Below are 17,541 nucleotides of genomic sequence, written 5' to 3'. Positions count from 1 at the left end.
ACGAGATGCTTTAAACCCTCTAAAAACAGGTTCTTTAGAGAAGTTAGAAAACTATTAGTATAAGTATAGTGGGCTGATTAGAAATTGTATTGATGAAGGGTTTTTCATTTGTTGAGCCAATGTTTGTTGCTAAGTCTCCACATCCCCTGCCCTTACACACATTAATGAATATATAGAAGAAATAAGTATTAACCTTTGATATTAATCACGTTAGACCTCAGGCTAAGTAAATTCTTTCCTTAACTAAAACCCACTACACCCTCACCCTATAGGAATGTAACTTTATTTGGGTGGCGTCTGTTTTGAGAATAATCACCCCTGGAGAAATAAGTGTCCTGGTTGACTGACAGCTGTCACAAGGAGAGGGTCATAAATTGTCAGCAGGCCCCCTGGCAAGAAGATGATGTAACACCCCTAAGACCTCTGTATACATTTGTATGAAGCACCTGACTTTGATAAAAGTCAGGACTGCTGACCCCGTGTGACTTTTGCATAACATCTCAGTGTATAAAAGTAGACCACGGAAAATAAAGAATTGGGATCAGTTCCTCGAAATACTGGTCTCCCCATGTCGCTCTCTCTCTTACACTCTGGCTGAGTCTCCATCTGGAGTGCGGAACCCGCCATGCTTACTAATTATGCCTGGGCTTCTAAGATCCAACCGGGGAGGCCTCAGTGTCTCCTCTCCTTCGGGAGAACGGAAGGACGCCTGTGGCCTATGTAAGTGGTGCAAACTTCTTGTCTTGAAGTTTTATTGGTCTCCCGTGTAAACCAAGCTACTCAGCCTCTTTTCTCCACTGAATTTTCCTACTGAGCTATCCTCATTCTATTACTCTTTACATCTCTAACTAATATCTAATTGAAGCTATTGTATCCTGATCCTCGCCGACGCCTTCCCTCTTCGAACTCCCTGGATTAGCCGGGGCTGGACCCCGGCAGCATGGGGAGAGTGAGACTGGGAAGGAGGATAAGTTAATTGAATATGGAGTAGATGATGTTACTGTTGTTGTCTTGCTCCCCTATACTGGTGCTATTTGCCCAAACCCCAGCTTCTGCATGGTTTGTTCTCAGTGACTGACACCTGCCACCTTCTTTATAGAAGTACCCTTGAACTGTTAGAGTTGTTGTTGTTCTGTTGCTCAGTCGTGTCTGACTCTTTGCGACCCCTTGGACTGCAGCATGCCAGGCTTCCCTGTCCTTCACTATCTCCCAGAGTTTGCCCAAACTCATATCCATTGAGTTGGTGATGCCATCCAGCCTTCTCATCCTCTGCCACCCCATCTCCTCCTGCCCACAATCTTTCCCAGCACTAGGGTCTTTTTCAATGAGTCAGATCTTTGCATTGCATGGCCAAAGTATCGGAGCTTCAGCTTTAGCATCAGTCCTTCCAGTGAATATTCAAGGTTGATTTCCTTTAAGATTGACTGGTTTAATCTCCTTGCTTTCCAAGGAACTCTTAAGAGTCTTCTCCAGCATCATACTTCGAAAGCATCAATTCTTTGGTGCTCAGCCTTCTTTAAGGTCCAACTCTCACATCTGTACATGACAACTGGAAAAGCTATAGCTTTGATTATATGGACCTTTGTAGGCAAAGGTCTACACTGTCTAGGTTTAATACACTGTCTAGGTTTGTCATAGCTTTCCTTACAAGGCTCAGGCATCTTTTAATTTCATGGCTGAAGTCACATTTCTCAGTGATTTTGGAGCCCAAGAAAATAAAATCTATCACTGTTTCCATATATTTGCCTTGAAGTGATGGGACTGGATGACATGATCTTAGATTTGCCTTATCTGGAGACACTGAGAGACAGGAATGCCTGGCGTTTATGTCCCTCCATCCCCTCGCCTCCCGACGCCCCACTGTGACTCATAGGCAATGGCTGACTGGTACAGGAATGGAAAAGCCCAAAGGCTTCCCTGGTGGTCCAGTGGTTAAGACTCTGAGTTTCCAATGCAGTGGGAGTGGGTTTGATTCCTGGTCCGAGAACTAAGATCACACATGGAATCCCACTCTTGGTGTATTTCTTCTCCAGCTCTGCTCTGCTTTCCTTACTCCCTGCCTGCTTTCTGCTAGGAACACCTATTTTCTTAATAAGTCACTCACACATGAATCTTCAACTCAAGTTCTGCTTCTGGGGACAAGATCAGCACCTAAGGATGCATTATTGAGGTTGCCTCTGTAGGGAATAGTAGCATTTTTATGCCACAACTTCACAAGAAGCATGGAGGAAAAAAAAATGAAGATGGCATGACTTATTTCATCTACCTGACAATTCATAACAAGGCTTCACACTTTGTCCTTCTAAGGATATGAAAACTCAAAAAAATAATCAAAGCATAATGGGAAATACCAGTCTTTCACAAAGCTTATTATGTCTGTATTTTAAACATTACTAATAAAGAGAAGATGAGACATTTCATTCACCATTGTCTTGGTGTCTCTTTTCTGCTCCAAGAGTTTGGTGAAAACAGCATTTGATTTACATGATAATAAAAAACAGTGTATAAAAGCTTAGCATCTCAATTTTCCCAACCCTTTCTGCATATATGATATTATACAAGGTACTGCTAAGTGAAAGAGCAATAATAAACTGTCATTTTATAAATTTTAGTGAAGTGCTTTTAACATACTTTCCAGAAACTAGAAAGTGAATGAATGAATTGACTGGGGCAACAAATCTATTTGTGAATCATATAATTTCTAATTCCTTCTTTTGAAGCAGACCTCATTAGATTAACAATTGATTCATCATTAAAAATGATTTCTGGTGATATAACTATTTGACTTTTAGCATATAGTTGGGAGTGGAGTGGCTTACATGATTTCCATTGGTTTATTTATCTTGGTGAACAAGGTTTTTCAATTTTCACATGTATAAACATAATGCAAATTTGCTGTAAACTTTTAAGAAGATCAGGCTTCCCTGGTGGCTCAGTTGTAAAGAATCTGCCTGCAATGCAGGAAACACAAAAGATGCTGGTTCGATCCTTGGGTCGGGAAGATCCCCTGGAGAAGGGAATGGCAACCCACTCCAGTATTCTTGCCTGGAGAATCCCATAGACAGAGGAGCCTGGTGGGCTACAGTCCATGGGGTCACAAAACAGTTGGACACGACTGAGCGACTAACACTTTCAGAATATCAGATATGTTATTTGGTTAATCTCATGAAAGGTTCTTTCTGTGCCCAGGTCTGGGTCACTCTGCAGAGACTGCAGTGAATACTGCCCCTCTGCCAGACATTTTGTTTGTCTATTATATTTTTCTTTTCCTTGCTATTAGACAAAAAGGTACAACTTGGGTTGTATTTTTACTCCCTCCGGGCCACAGGGAGGCTGGGGACTTGTTCACTAATTTAAAAAAAAAAAATGGCAGAGAGTCATTTTCGAGCATTCTTTCTTCAAACAAAACAGTATTAGATTTGCCACTTTGAAATGACTTGGCAAGTTGCTTTCCATTCAGAGCCATGGTGTTCACTATATAATTAGAGTGTCCTCAGGCATCTATGCGGAGAAGGCAATGGCACTCTAATCCAGTACTCTTGCCTGGAAAATCCCATGGATGGAGGAGCCTGGTGGGCTACAGTCCATGGGGTCGCTAAGAGTCGGACACGACTGAGCGACTTCATTTTCACTTTTCACTTTCATGCACTGGAGAAGGAAATGGCAACCCACTCCAGTGTTCTTGTCTGGAGAATCCCAGGGACAGGGGAGCCTGGTGGGCTGCCGTCTATGGGGTCACACAGAGTCGGACACGACTGAAGCGACTTAGCAGCAGCAGCATCAGGCAACTATGAAAATTTAGTAATGCAGACGTTTTCTTGATGGATTTTGAGTATTGGACACTCTTAGTATCTTCAATAATACATTTTCTAGGACAGGTAGTTGTGAAACAACACATTATATTATATTATATATGTATAATATATAATATATTATATTATTATGGATAATAATAACCAGCACTTCATTAATAGATTTTCATTCAAATTTGGAGTTGGGATTTTCTAAGACTAACTGAACTTTGCTTCTTCTTTTTATTATACTTCACAAATGAGAGCTCATCAATATAATCATTGTATTCATTGTACTTGCTAATATCTTAACAAGATAACATTATAATATGTTAACATTATTAAGGCTGGAGAAAACAGTGAGAAGCGCCTATTCCAGTAAATTTTGCTTTTGAGATGATCTTGCAATCACAGCCAAGAAAATATGAGAGTTAAGTTGATGGAGAACGAAACTGATTTTAAGTGCCCCTGAGAGAATGAAGAAGAGAGGAGGAAAGAAATAATCACGCCACGTTTGACTCTGGAAAATAAACAGCTTCATCATATATCAGTGCCTAAAATATATATGAGTGAACATTAGAATTGCAAATGAATTAGGGGAGGGAAGAGCTCTGTCTGCTTTTACATAATTTTGTTTTGCTTTGGGCGAGGGGATGTTTTTTCCTACTAGAAACTAAGAATGAATTCCTAACTTCAGGCGGAGACATGGACAAGAATTACCCTATTTTATGTGGTGATTAGAAAATGAATGTTGTGTTGAAGATCCGTCTCTTTTAAAATCGTATGAGTGAAATCTAATGAATCTGATTAATTAGAAAAAGAAAGAGCACTTGTGGCAGAAAAATATCTTACCACAAATATATGGTTAATTATTGAAGTGTGATGCCTTGTGTATAAATATGTCCAGGCCCCAAAGTCCTTAGGTTTCACATTCAGTTAAGAAGCCAGGTCCTGCCTGACTAAATGATCAAGTCTTGGTTGGATTTTAAGTGCCCCAGAGAGAACGAACAAAGATCACTGCCTCCCTATGTCATGTTGCCTCCAAAGTGCTGATTGTTACTTTTTAAACAGAAACTTCAAGGTGGATTTCCACCTTGATTATTATTACTAGGTTTTAGAATTTTTCTGCCTAGTGTTACTTTGAATGCAAGCATGATGTTTCTCTTCATATATCCACTCAGAAAACTATAATGGGAGTTATAAGGAGGCAAGCCTGAGAGTACAGCCCAGCGCTTCCAAATGTGTGACCTCAAACAAGTTATCCTAAGACTTGCGGCTTGAACTTGGAGCATTACTACAATTCACAGGATGTAATGTTTTTATTGACTCCAAATGTATCCAACTCAATGGATATGAGTCTGAGCAAGCTCCAGGAGTTGGTGATGGACAGGGAAGCCTGTCATGCTTCCTGTTCATGGGGTTGCAAAGAGTCAGACACGACTGAGTAACTGAACTGAACTGAGTGTATTTGTTCTGTAAGATGTATAGGAGAGCTTGTAGTTTCTTTCTTTTTTTTAACAGATGGCACATATCCAGGGACTTAGGAAAGCAAGGTATGTATGTCCATAATTAAACCCTCTTTGCATGGCTGACTAAAGCAGGCCAAGATCAGTGTGGCACCTCTCCCTGTGCTCTGGTCACTCAGCTTTAGCTGCCTCATAGCAGGACGAGCCCACATGCTATAGAATCCAGGATCATCTTATTGTAACACAAAATGTGTGTTACATAGTGACAAGCTTAAAGAGAGCCCATACTTGAATTTTCACAGAATCATGGCTTCTCACAGACCTGACCTAAGCCAGGTCAGAGAAACAAAGCCCCTTGTATAACGGGGCTAGTGGGTCTCTTGAAAGAAGAATCCTGGTGACATGGCCATAAGGTTCTGCTGTAAATATGCCTTTAAACTTCTTCCCAAAGTCTTAGAGCCATTTCTCAGAGTGAACATGGAATGGGGAATGGGAAAGAGCTGTATCAAGGGTAACCAGACAGAGGCTCAGTGCTAACCCTGGAGTTCTCAAATGCTGCTGTGGGCCACAGGGTGGTGGCCAGGAAAGTTAGGTGGTTAGGTGAGGTGTTAGAGGTTAGGTGGTTAGAGGCTAGGTGACTAGTAGAGTTTTAGGCAACGACTATGATCATTTCCCTGGTGTTGGAATTCTGGATAGGATAGACATACTTAATATCTGGTAGAATCTGTACATTGGCTCCTGGAAATCATACAGTAACAGCCATTCCTATTATAATGGCAGTGAGAACATCTGGAATTTCCTTTCCCTACCAGGATAGGTGGCTCAGATGGTAAAGAATCTGCCTGCAATGCAGGAGACCCGGGTTTGATCCCTGGATCAGGAGGATTCCCCTGGAGAACCAAATGGCAACCCACTCCAGTATTCTTGCCTGTAGAATTCCATGGCCAGAGGGGCCTGACGGGCTACAGTCCCTTGGGTCAAAGAGTCGGACACGACTGAGCTACTGACACAAACACACTCGACGGAATAATAAGCCAAAAGCAGCATTCTTTTCCTATGGTAACTGCAAATCCTGGTGTCATCATGAAAAATTTGAAAGATGATGGGAAAGAAGATTTCTATTATACTCCCACTTATACACAGAAGGTATCAGAGTCTTGGAGAATGGCTATGGATCATCACATAGTTAACTGGGTATTGACTCTCATTTCAGCAAGTGCTCTGTATGTGACAACACACAGCACTGGGAACCTACCTGGGCAGTAGAAGCTTCTTCCTGACTTCTGGAGAACATCCACCTTCCCCTTTCTGCCCCTCCATCTACTCAACACTTTTGTGGCTTAATTCCAGGTATGAAATCTCTCTTCTTGAAACAGCTCAGAGTGGTGTTGCAGGTTGAATTCCCTGGAAAGTAGGCTAAAACCGAGGTTAACGTGCAGGGTAATTATTATATTCAGGGAAGGATGAAAGCAGGACTGGGCAGAGGGAGAAGTTAGGCTGTAATGCAATCTCAACCAAAGCCCTTATACTCGTATGTTGATGAGTTATTGAGTGGGTAGCAGGGGATGACCTTAGATAAGGGGACTTTTTTTCACCAAAGCAATCCCTATAGGGGCTGAAAGCAGGGGGTTATCTACCATCAACATGCCCAGCAGCTGGGGATAAACTGATAAAGTGCTCAGTCTTCAAGTGGTATCTGGGTTATGCAAAAATCACAACATCCACTAAAGGTGGGAAGTGGAAGGAAGGAAGGAAGATGTTAGGGAGAATGAAATAGCACAGATGCTGGTGAGTTGATGGCTCATCCTAGGGTCAGAGACTCTTGGGTGATTGGAAGGGACTCCACCAGCATCCACATTGGCCAATCCCATGGCGTATTAAGGGGTATAGGCTCAATAGTTGTGGCACACTGGCTTAGTTGTTCCATGGCATTGTAGGATCTTCCTGGATCAGGGATCAAACCCATGTTTCCTGCATTCGCAGGTGGATTCTTTGGGCTTCCCAGGTGGCTCAGTGGTAAAGAATTCACCTGCCTAATGCAGGAGACAAAAGAGATGCAGGTTCAATCCCTAGGTCAGGAAAATCCCCTGGAGTAGGAAATGGCAACCCACTCCAGTACATGCCATGGACAGAGGAGCCTGGTGGGTTGCAGTCCATGGGGTTGCAGAGAGTCAGACACAACTGAGTTTGCACACACTTTCTAAGGAGTATTACCCCACTCAAATGATTGGGTCTTTGTATTTCTCTGCTGTGCAAATTCATATTATCCCTAGCCACACAATAAATAGAGTAGTATTTATGCCCATACTTGTTACACATTTGTTATAAACTATATGATTGCATTGTGTTCTCTATGTTTCCCAAACTATTTCAGAGGAAAAGCTTCCAAAACAATTCCTTATGGCTATAAAGAACACCTCCTTTGCAATTGTACTTGTCAGAACAACCCGTCCCACAGCCTTTTCCTGACCCTGGCTCTTCAGCTTTGCAGGAGAGGAAATGAGAGCTAATGAGAGAGAGCAGAGAAGTGGAGTTCAGAAAAACAGCCGAAGAGATGCCTTCAAGACTTCTTGAAAGCAAGCTTGACCATTTTGCCCTCTTTCTTAAAAACACATGGAAATGATCCAATTAGTTGGAAAGCTGACTTTTTTCTTCCCCTGCTTTTGTAAGAAGATGAACAGTGAGAAAACACTCACTGGAGTCTTTGGAGCTGAATATAAAGAGAAACCCTAGGAAAGAGGGTGATAATGGTATGGATGATAGGAGGTAAGGGCATGAGGTATTTATCAGGAGTGGTGACAGATTTCAACGAGGCAGTAGGGGAAACTTACGAACAAGTGACAGGGAGAAAGAAAAACTCAGCATGAAGAATGCTATCATTTGCTGGTGCCTGAGCTGACAGGGGAGTGGAGGAAGAAAAATAGCATATGTGTAGAGTTTGTGTGAGACATGGTGCCTCAGAGCCGGAGCACTGGCTGTTTCCCATGATATCATTCCATGGGCCCTAGGAAAGTCTTTCCTACCGCTCTCCTTTCTGCTCCTCAAGTGTCTTTGAAATATCACTGTTAGAAATTACTTTTGTGTGTGTTTTTACCCCTGTATTTGTACTTTGAAGCTTATAACATGTCACTTGGGTCTGTGGTTGTATTCTGTAAATGCTTTATATTGGGTTGGCCAAAAACTTCGTTTGGGTACAGCGCCCCCAGACCCGAACGAACTTTTTGGCCAACCCAGTATTTTTAAAATGTGAATCCTCTTAGGAGTGGAAATGTGGCATTTCGTATTTAGTGGGGAATTACTGTCTGTGATATATACTTTGTTTAAAGAATCCATGTGTGATACAGGAGACCTGGGTTCAATCCCTGGGTCAGGAAGATCCCCTGGAAAAAGGAATGGCTACCCACTCCAGTATTCTTGCCTGGAGAATTCCATGGACAGAGGAGCCTGGCGAGCTAGCGTCTATGGGGTCCCAAGAATCAGACACAGCTTATCGACTAAACCACCACCACCACCACAGCTATTCAGAAACACAGGACATGCATTTGAGATATGGGACATTAGGAAGAAGGATGTCAAAATGAAGGAAAAGCCCACCAATAATCTCAAAAGATCTGCACTTCCTATTTTCTAATGCAGCTTCAAGCCATGGGAAAATTGTGCAGTGGAGTCAGTGTTGTGGGTTCAAGTCCCTCCCTGAACTTATTTTTTATAGCTAAATGTTATAACATTTATAAAAATGATCGCAATTTGAAAGTTATAATATTTTAACCATACAGCCATGAATCACAAGTTAAAAGATGTTTTATGTAGAAAACCTCTTTCTCTTTATTTCATGGTACTAATAGAGCAACTGCTTTCATTTTTCTGTATTGCCTTCCAGTATAAATATACGTATTTTAAATTATTTTGTAGTTATAGAATATTTTATATTTTGACTTTTTACATAAAAATACCTCTTCCATGTTGTTACACAGTCTTAATAATTACAGCTTTTCATGAGTTTCTTTGTAATTTTTGCACCATAGAGCAGTCTCAAATTTGAAAAGAGAAACGTAGTCACAGGGTTATGAATATTTAGACAGCTTTTGAAATATTACTGGATTGCTTTCCAAAATGTTTGTGGGAGTTTAAAATCCACCAAACATTTTCACCTCACTTGCTAGCATTGGGTGTTATCATTTTATATGATTCTATTATTTTAATGATTTAAAATATGATTTTAATGTTTTACTGTGCATTTCTTTGAGGATTGGCAAGGTTTAATGGATTCCCCATATGTTTGAAATTTTCTCAGAATAAAAAGTTAAGAAATGCATATGCAACAAATTTCCAAGGAAATGCAGGAAGAATACAAAGATCTCTGTATACCTAATGCGCCAATTGGATATTTTCAACATTGTTTTATCATTTTCTCTCTCTGTATATTTTTAAGTATTATTTTTCCTGAATCACTCTATAGTACACTGAATACATTGTACACCTTTACCCATTAACAATACTGTATTATGTTACATTTCCTGAACTTGATATTTACACTATGATTATATAAAACAATATCGTTTTAAAAGCTATTCGTTTGTTTATTTGGCTGCACTGAGTCTTAGTTGCAGACATGAGATTTTCAGTCTTAGTTGCAGCATGTGTGATCTTTAGTTGAGGCATGAGAACTCAGAGTTGTGGGATGTGGGATCTTGTTCCCTGACCAGGGATTAAACCTGGGTCTACTACACTGGGAGTGTGGAGTCTTAGCCAACGTTTTATCTAATCTAAAATTCATATTGCAGTTTTACAAATTATTTCACTAATATATTTGAGAACAAAATATGTTTCCTATCCAGGAACCAATCAATGTTTATGCATGTACCTAACTGTTGTGATTCTTTAGTTTCTTTTAATATGGAACATTTTCTCAGCACTATTTGTCTTTCATAGCACTGACATTTTCAAAACATACAGGCCAATTATTTTGTATAATGTCCAGCAGTGATCTGGTAAATGTTTCACAGATGTCTGGCTGAAACTTTTTTTGCTGTGTAGCATTTGCCGATTTCTGTGGTGTAAATATCCCCACAGTGGCTGATGTCAAGGTTCTGATGTGATGTTGCTGAATGGGCCATTGGAGAGAACTGCACATTCAGCTCTCAGGAGCTTTATGCATAAGCCAACTCTAGCACATCACTGAATGGCCTTCAATTCGGGTTCATCTGCCCTTTTCTCATGAATAGAACTGGTTATGCATCTTTGTCAGGAATGCCAATGAAATAATGGTACATTGTTCTTAGTATATCGTATCAGGAGGCACATGATGCAGACATGTCCAGCCTGTACTTATTTATTTAAAATATTTTTAAAATTTATTGTATTATTCATTTGGCCCTGCCAGATCTTAGTTGTGGCATGCAGGATCTTTAGGTGTGGCATGTCAACTCTCAGCTGGAGCATGTGGGACCTAGTTCCCTGACCAGGAATGGAACCTACATTGGAAGCATGGAATTCTAGTCACTGGACCACCAGGGAAGTCCTCCCATCTGTACTTATTTTAGAATAAGAAAAAATACATATACACTTGCATATGTGTGTGTGTATGCATGCATACAATGTGAATTTATTTCCCCCTTAATATATGAAATGAACAGAAGTGGGAAAATGGGGATGTTCCAGTTGAAGCAAAGGAAGTCAGATCCTCAAAGTCCCATTACCCCCACATTGTGACCCTGAGAGGACTCTGAGTTGCACAGTTTGAGAATCACTATCCTGAATGGAAGATGGAGGGTTTATTTTCAAAGGGAGCTGGATTTTAATTATTCCTGAAGGTTGTGCAATGTTAATAAAAAGGCTTGGTTCACTTATTAATATGATGCCTGTCCAGTGTGCCAACCTAAATGCACCAGTGGGATGCACTTCCATCTATATTTATTTAATTCAAATATATTTTTAATTAAATAGATTTGCATATCAGAGATTGGTCTCTCCTAATTTAATTATCTCATTCTTATTTCTTCAAGAGTGCTAATACTTAGGCTTAATTTAGCTTTGTGACAATAAATATGTCACATAATTTTCTGGCATCTAATTCTGTCATCTGTGAAAGGAGAAAGATGTTGGACTCACTGATCCCTGGGTCTGTGTAGGAAAGGACCTTAAAATTCCAAATCAGACTGCCCCCAAAGAGACAGAGATTAGCCTAGGTCACCATAGAATAACTGCAGGACTGTCCTTTATGCTCTTTGAGTCTCATCTTTCTCGAGGTGAAAATCTTGATCTAAGTGGGCTCAAACCAAGGGACAGCAGCTCCTTGGCTCTTATCTAGGAAAGAGATCTATGTCTGTTCTTCCCCAAGATTCACAGCGCTCTGGGCACATTTTACCTTCTTCAGGTACCCATGGTTTCTTCTATTACCTAAGGACTTTTAATAAGACAACAGGGGCTTTCCTAGTGGCTCAATGGTTAAGAATCTGCCTGCCAATGCAGGAGATTAGGGCTCAGTCCCTGGGTCAGGAAGATTCCCTGGAAAAGGAAATGGCAACCCACTCAAGTATTCTTGCCAGGAAAATCCCATGGACAGAGGAGCCTGGCAGGCTACAGCCCATGGGGTTGCAAAAGAGTTTGACAGGACTTAGCAACTAAACAACAGCAACAGCAACAATAAAAAACAGTGAGTGGGCAAAAATAACAACTGCATAAAGCATCCTATTTTAAAAGTAACTCAGTTTTATATATGTTGAAATATTAGTGAAATATAGCAATTACATCTTTAAAAATTATATCTTGCTCATTTTATGTATATGTATATATATATTCTTCAATGGACTGATGGAATTTCAGCATCAAGAATCTCATCAATAGATTTTTATTCCAGGTTATAGATTATTTATACATATTTAAAAGTAAATACTCAGATGTTAATGATACATCTGAAAGAATGACATCCCTTTTTAATACCATGGACGGTATTCAAGGATGCCAGAAATAATGTTGATGTGGGTGTTTGGCTAATCAGCTTTTCAAAGGTTGAGATATAAAAGGAATATTACATTTTGGATAAAAGCCAAGGCTAAAGCTAACTTTCGGCTGTCCCCAGTATTCTGCCCCTGCTCCAAGCTTTTAGTAAATCTTTTTTGAAAGGACTTTTGAAACTCACCTTTGCTGAGAAAGCCACCAAGGCATTTGCCAGAGCTGAAGCACCTCTAGTACACAGTCATGGTGCAGGCATGCTAAGCTTCGTCTCCCTTTGTTGCTATTTAAAAAAAAAAAATTTAATTTGGTCGCCCTGGGTCTTAGTTGCAGCATGCAGAATCTTCGATCTCCATTGTGGCATGTGGGATCTTTAGTTGCAGCATGTGAAATCTAGTTCCCTGACCAGGGATCAAACCTCAGCCCCCTGCATTGGGAGCACAGAATCCCAGTCACTGGACCACCAGGAAAGTCCCTCACTTTGTTGTTCTTACTCTACCTCGGCTCACCTTCCCCAGTAGGAAAATGCACATTTCCCAATGGCTTTTATTTGCTCTCAATTTTCTGTGGAATTATCACCCACTCATTTTTTTTTAATGGAGCCAAAAAGTTAGGAAAAAAGGATAGAAACAAGGAAGGCATTAGATAAATTTGGCAACTGTCCTAGGTCACATTTGGGAAGAATGGGTAGCTTGAGGTGCAAACAGAAGACACCGAAACACTGGCTGCTGTGCATGTCAAATAGTTCTCCAAAGTATCTTGAGGCCAGAAAAGAAAACAAAGGAGAAAACCATGATGAAAGAGCTACACAAATTTTATAATCTCTGTGAAGGCAGAGGCCATGTTTTCTGTGTCTCTGTTATGATTTAGTGCTGGACACTTAGTTAATTACATGCACAAATAAACTAGACTCCAGTAGCCCAGTTCCTCAGATCTAGCCAAAGAAATAGCCTAAAGAAAACCCTTGGAAAAGAAATCCTCACGTTTTTCTTGTTTTCCCTCTTCCATATCCCCTTTCTGTGGTGTTTTGATGGCTTATCATGAATTCTTTCAACAAATATTAAGTGTCTTCTTTTTCTTTTTGTAGGTTTGTATTGTGTTTCTCATTCAATGACTGTATGGCACTTGCCATTAAATACGAACAAGATAAATCTGGTCCCCGACCCAAGGTCTATCTACAGTTCATGTTGTGGTCAACTTACCTTTGCTGATTGGCTTAGCTGGAATGGCCTCTGTCGTGTGTTGAAGATAAACCCAGTCTTCTAATATATTTTCTGAAAAATGGTATTGCTCATGTGCTTGCCAATCTTCTTACGCTCTTTTAAAGAACTGGATTTCCTTGAGCTGTAAAGCCCCAAATTAAGGTCTTATTCATTTAAAATACACCTCAGTAAGATGGTTAAACAATCAGACTAATTTCAGCATATACAGAACTGAGCAATTCTCAGAGAATTCTTTCTCAGTTTCCCCCACCTCCCTCTCCAATACATATACTCATTACAAACCCAGGAAGAAAGAAATGTTACAAATGGCTTTATACAAGGAACAGACTGATAGATTTTTTTGTGTATTCCTCAAGTCTGTAAGTCTGTGATCTTTTTCATAATAGCATGTTATGGACAGATTGATCATCCCTGCAAATGGAAAGCTTCGCAAAAATATAGGTCACTGATTTGTCTTTGCTGTAGCCATCAGATACATCTGCAGAAGAATCTCTTAGCTAAAATGTCATCCTCCTTCTCATGAATATTTGCCTCCTTCACTCCTTAGATGATGTCAAATGAAAACCCACTTTCAATGCACTGTCATTTTTAGAGGCCAAGTTGCACATTAGAGAGATTATATTGGAAAAGAACTAATTTGAACTCTTCCTTTATTAGCCAGGACTCCAACAGGAAACAGAGGGTGCTCTTGAATTAGGATAATCTCAGGAGTTATTAATAAAGGCACTATTTATAAAGATGTGGGCAGGATATAGAGAAATCATAAAAGATATTGCAAGTACCACAGACTTTAGTGCTGGTGACTGCAAAGATGTTAGTACTGGTCAGCCTGAAGGGAGATAAGAAAGCACTTACTGGGACCTGGAAGCCCAGAGTCTTGTACAGAAGGTTGATTTTGTTGAGGAACCCATCGAGCTCAAGGCAAACTGGTAGGGAGGGAAATATGGAAATAAATACGCTGACCTCATTGAATTTTCTCCCTGATCTTCCGCAGAAAGTCTTCATAAGCCAAGCCCACCTGGAAAGTAAAGGATAAGGAAGATGTTGACATGGTTTGCACAGACCAGGCTCTGAAGGCAGAAAGCAGGATGGAGAACAATGGATAACAGATCTGAAGGGGCAAATGGAAGATTCCCTGGTTCACATTCCCTGTTACTTATAAACCCCTTCGATTTGGACTGTGCTGCAAGGAGATTACAAAATCATCATTTAGCTTGAATCATGCCTTCAATTTTGTAGATTTATATATGTCTCTTCTGAGCCCCTGTTTTGCACCAAACTATTTGATATGAATAAAACAGACAAAAATTCTTATCCTCAATTGAGTCTATATTCTATTGGAGCCATGTCTATTAGGAGTCAGTTAGCTGCGAGAGAAAAGTCACTCAAGCTAGAAATTGAAAAACAACCACTTGTAAGAAATTCTTCTTAATTGCTGTATATCTGTCCAACAACTACTCTCTGGGTAGTTGGTTAAAATGTTGGTTAAAGAGGGTTGGTTAAAAAGTTCATTTGGGTTTTTCCGTAACTGTCTATGGAAAAACCAGAACGAACTTTTTTGCCAAACCAATATTACACCTTTTTTCTTTCTCTTCCCTTTCTTTCTCTCCATACCTCCTGTCCAAGAGAAAAAAAATGCTTTACTTCACTACATATCCCTCTGAATCTGTTCTTCTCTCCTCTGTATTAGGCAGGCTTCAGTTTAAGGCTCTTATTTTCCACTTCCCCATATTTTCAACTTGCATGTCCCTTGATTATCTACTGTTTCAAAAAATTTTATATGAAAGTTCTCTCTCAAATGGTGGTCATCCTCTTCCAGCCTACATTACCCTTACTCTAAAACTGATTGTTCATGTGACAAGTGCTCTCCTGTGTCATATCTATTCAACCATTTATTCATCCCCTAAAACTTCACTGGAATATTTATTGAGTACTTCAGCACACTGGAGGTCAAGAGAAAATTCCCATAGAATGGTGGACACTTCATTCACTCAAGTTGGCACTGGGACTGGGGTAAATAGAAAGAAAGTGAAGTTGCTCAGTCGTGTCTGACTCTGCAACCCCATGGACTGTAGCCTACCAGGCTCCTCCGTCCATGCAATTTTCCAGGCAAGAGTATTGGAGTGGGTTGCCATTTCCTTCTCAAGGGGATCTTCCTGACCCAGTGATCTAACCTGAGTCTCCTGCATTGCAGGCAGATGCTTTACCATCTGAGCCACCAGGGAACTGGGGTAGGGTGGGCATATAATGAATCCAGGCTTTTGGAAGAAGTTACTAGCAGATGGAACAAAGCAAAGCCAGAGTTCAAAGTCATTTCTTATCTGAACTTGAAGCACAGTGCCCAAGAGATAAGACCAGAGACCAACCAATCTGCAGAGTGGTTGAGAAATGGTAGATGGAACATGAAGCTGGAACAAGGATCCAAGCCCTTGAAGAGCAAGAACTGTGTGTCTCAGAGACTGTTCAAAGGTTCTGCACTCAGCAAACACTAACTGTCTCCTTTTACAGAGGGGGATAGACTTGGTTCCTGCCCTCAGTTGGTTTTATTCACTTACAAATGTAGAATAGGCATTTGTTGATGGTTCCAATGGTTCTCTTTTTAGTGTTCCTCACTCCATCTCTTCCATTTGCTCTGTGTTTTCTTCAGCATTTACATATACTGAAAACTTCCATTGCATTTTGAAATAGCAGGCTATCTTTTGAAATGTGCTATCTTTTCCAAACCTCATTTTCGTCTAGTTCTTATTTATTTCACAGTAAGTTATATCTGATCATACATATACATATACAAATATTTATGTAGGTATGGGCACACACACATCCATGTTTTGACAGAGACTGAGAAAGGACAGTGGCACGGTGGTCCTTAATTGACCTACTCTGCCCTTTGCGAAGGTTTTGAGTCTGAGTGTGACATTGTAGTCTGTTCCTTCATTATTTTTCCAATCTCTGTTTTTAAGCAACAACAACCATAGCCTAAACTGTGCTATGTGAATTGACATTTGAAAAGAGAATTCCTTTCATCTGATTTTGTTCTGCATTCAATGTGTTCTTTTAGATTTTCAGAATAGTATTTGCCTAAAAACATGCTTTTTTGGATTTACTATCCCTGGGGTGCAGGTACTACATTATTTATTTCACTCTCTATTAGGTTTCTTAAACTGAGCGTGCACATAGAGCTGCCTGCGGACCTTGTTAGAAAGGCAGAAGTGCAAATGATACTGCCATGGACAGTGATCTGATAGATCATAAATGTGTTGTTTTTTTAGGACTGCTATAACAAAGCATTGGGGCTTCCCAGGTGGCTCAATGGTAAAGAATCTGCCTGCCAGTGCAAGAGATGTAGGATCGATCCTTGAGTCAGGAAGAGTCCTTGGAGAAGGAAATGGCAACCCACTCCAGAATCCTTGCCTGGAGAATCCCAGGGACGGAGGAGCCAGGTGGGCTACAGTCCATGGGGTCTCAAAGAGTCAGATACAACTGAAGCGGCTTAGCACTCACCTTTGGGGAAAAGGGTTAGAAAAATAAAAGTAAATGCCTTTCTGCTGTATGTTAGTTCCTTGCTTATTTTACAAAGAACAAGGATTGATTACACAATAAAAATGATTAGAAAACATTCTTTCATAAAAAGGTTCTTATTTGAATTACTGGCCAAAGACCCTCTAGGAATACTTTGCCATAAAAATTCCTCCTGCCTCCCTTATCAGATCTTAGTTCCAGAGCACTCTCTTTTTTGGATGTGCTGGGTCTTCTTCATTGTGGTGTGCAGGCTTCTTTTGTTGCAGAGCATAGGCTTGGTTGTCCCATGGCATGTGGAATCTTAGTTCCCTGACCAGGGATTGAACCAGTGTCCCCTGCATTGAAAGGAGAATTCTCAACCACTGGACTACCAGTGAAGTCCCCAGAGTATTCAATGCTATTGCACTTACACCAACTCTAGGACTCATGCATTCTAAAGCTGTGCTGAACACAACAGTGGTGCTGACCACCACTGCAGACAGTGGATAGTGGGGGCCCAGTTATAGGACTCTCAAAACATTAATTTCAAGAGATACCACTACATACCTATTAATAACTCTGTATTAATTCTTCCTAATTTAGTGCAAT

General features: G+C 40.4%; 1 long non-coding RNA gene across 1 annotated transcript; it reads left to right on the top strand.

Annotated features, from left to right (window-relative positions):
* Positions 1-6,412: 6,412 nt before the first annotated feature.
* On the top strand, positions 6,413-14,753 carry LOC147340216 (uncharacterized). Its single transcript, XR_015158671.1, has 2 exons — positions 6,413-6,607; positions 14,429-14,753. It is a non-coding gene; the product is annotated as an uncharacterized LOC147340216 (long non-coding RNA).
* Positions 14,754-17,541: the final 2,788 nt, after the last annotated feature.

The sequence above is a fragment of the Bos grunniens genome, chromosome X (assembly GCF_055505025.1).
Source record: "Bos grunniens cultivar Pamir isolate PY7600 chromosome X, Bosgru_T2T1.0, whole genome shotgun sequence".
Classification (NCBI taxonomy): Eukaryota; Metazoa; Chordata; class Mammalia; order Artiodactyla; family Bovidae; genus Bos; species Bos grunniens.
The sequence above is the reverse complement of the archived record's forward strand: the minus strand, read 5'-3'. Positions and strand labels throughout refer to the sequence as shown.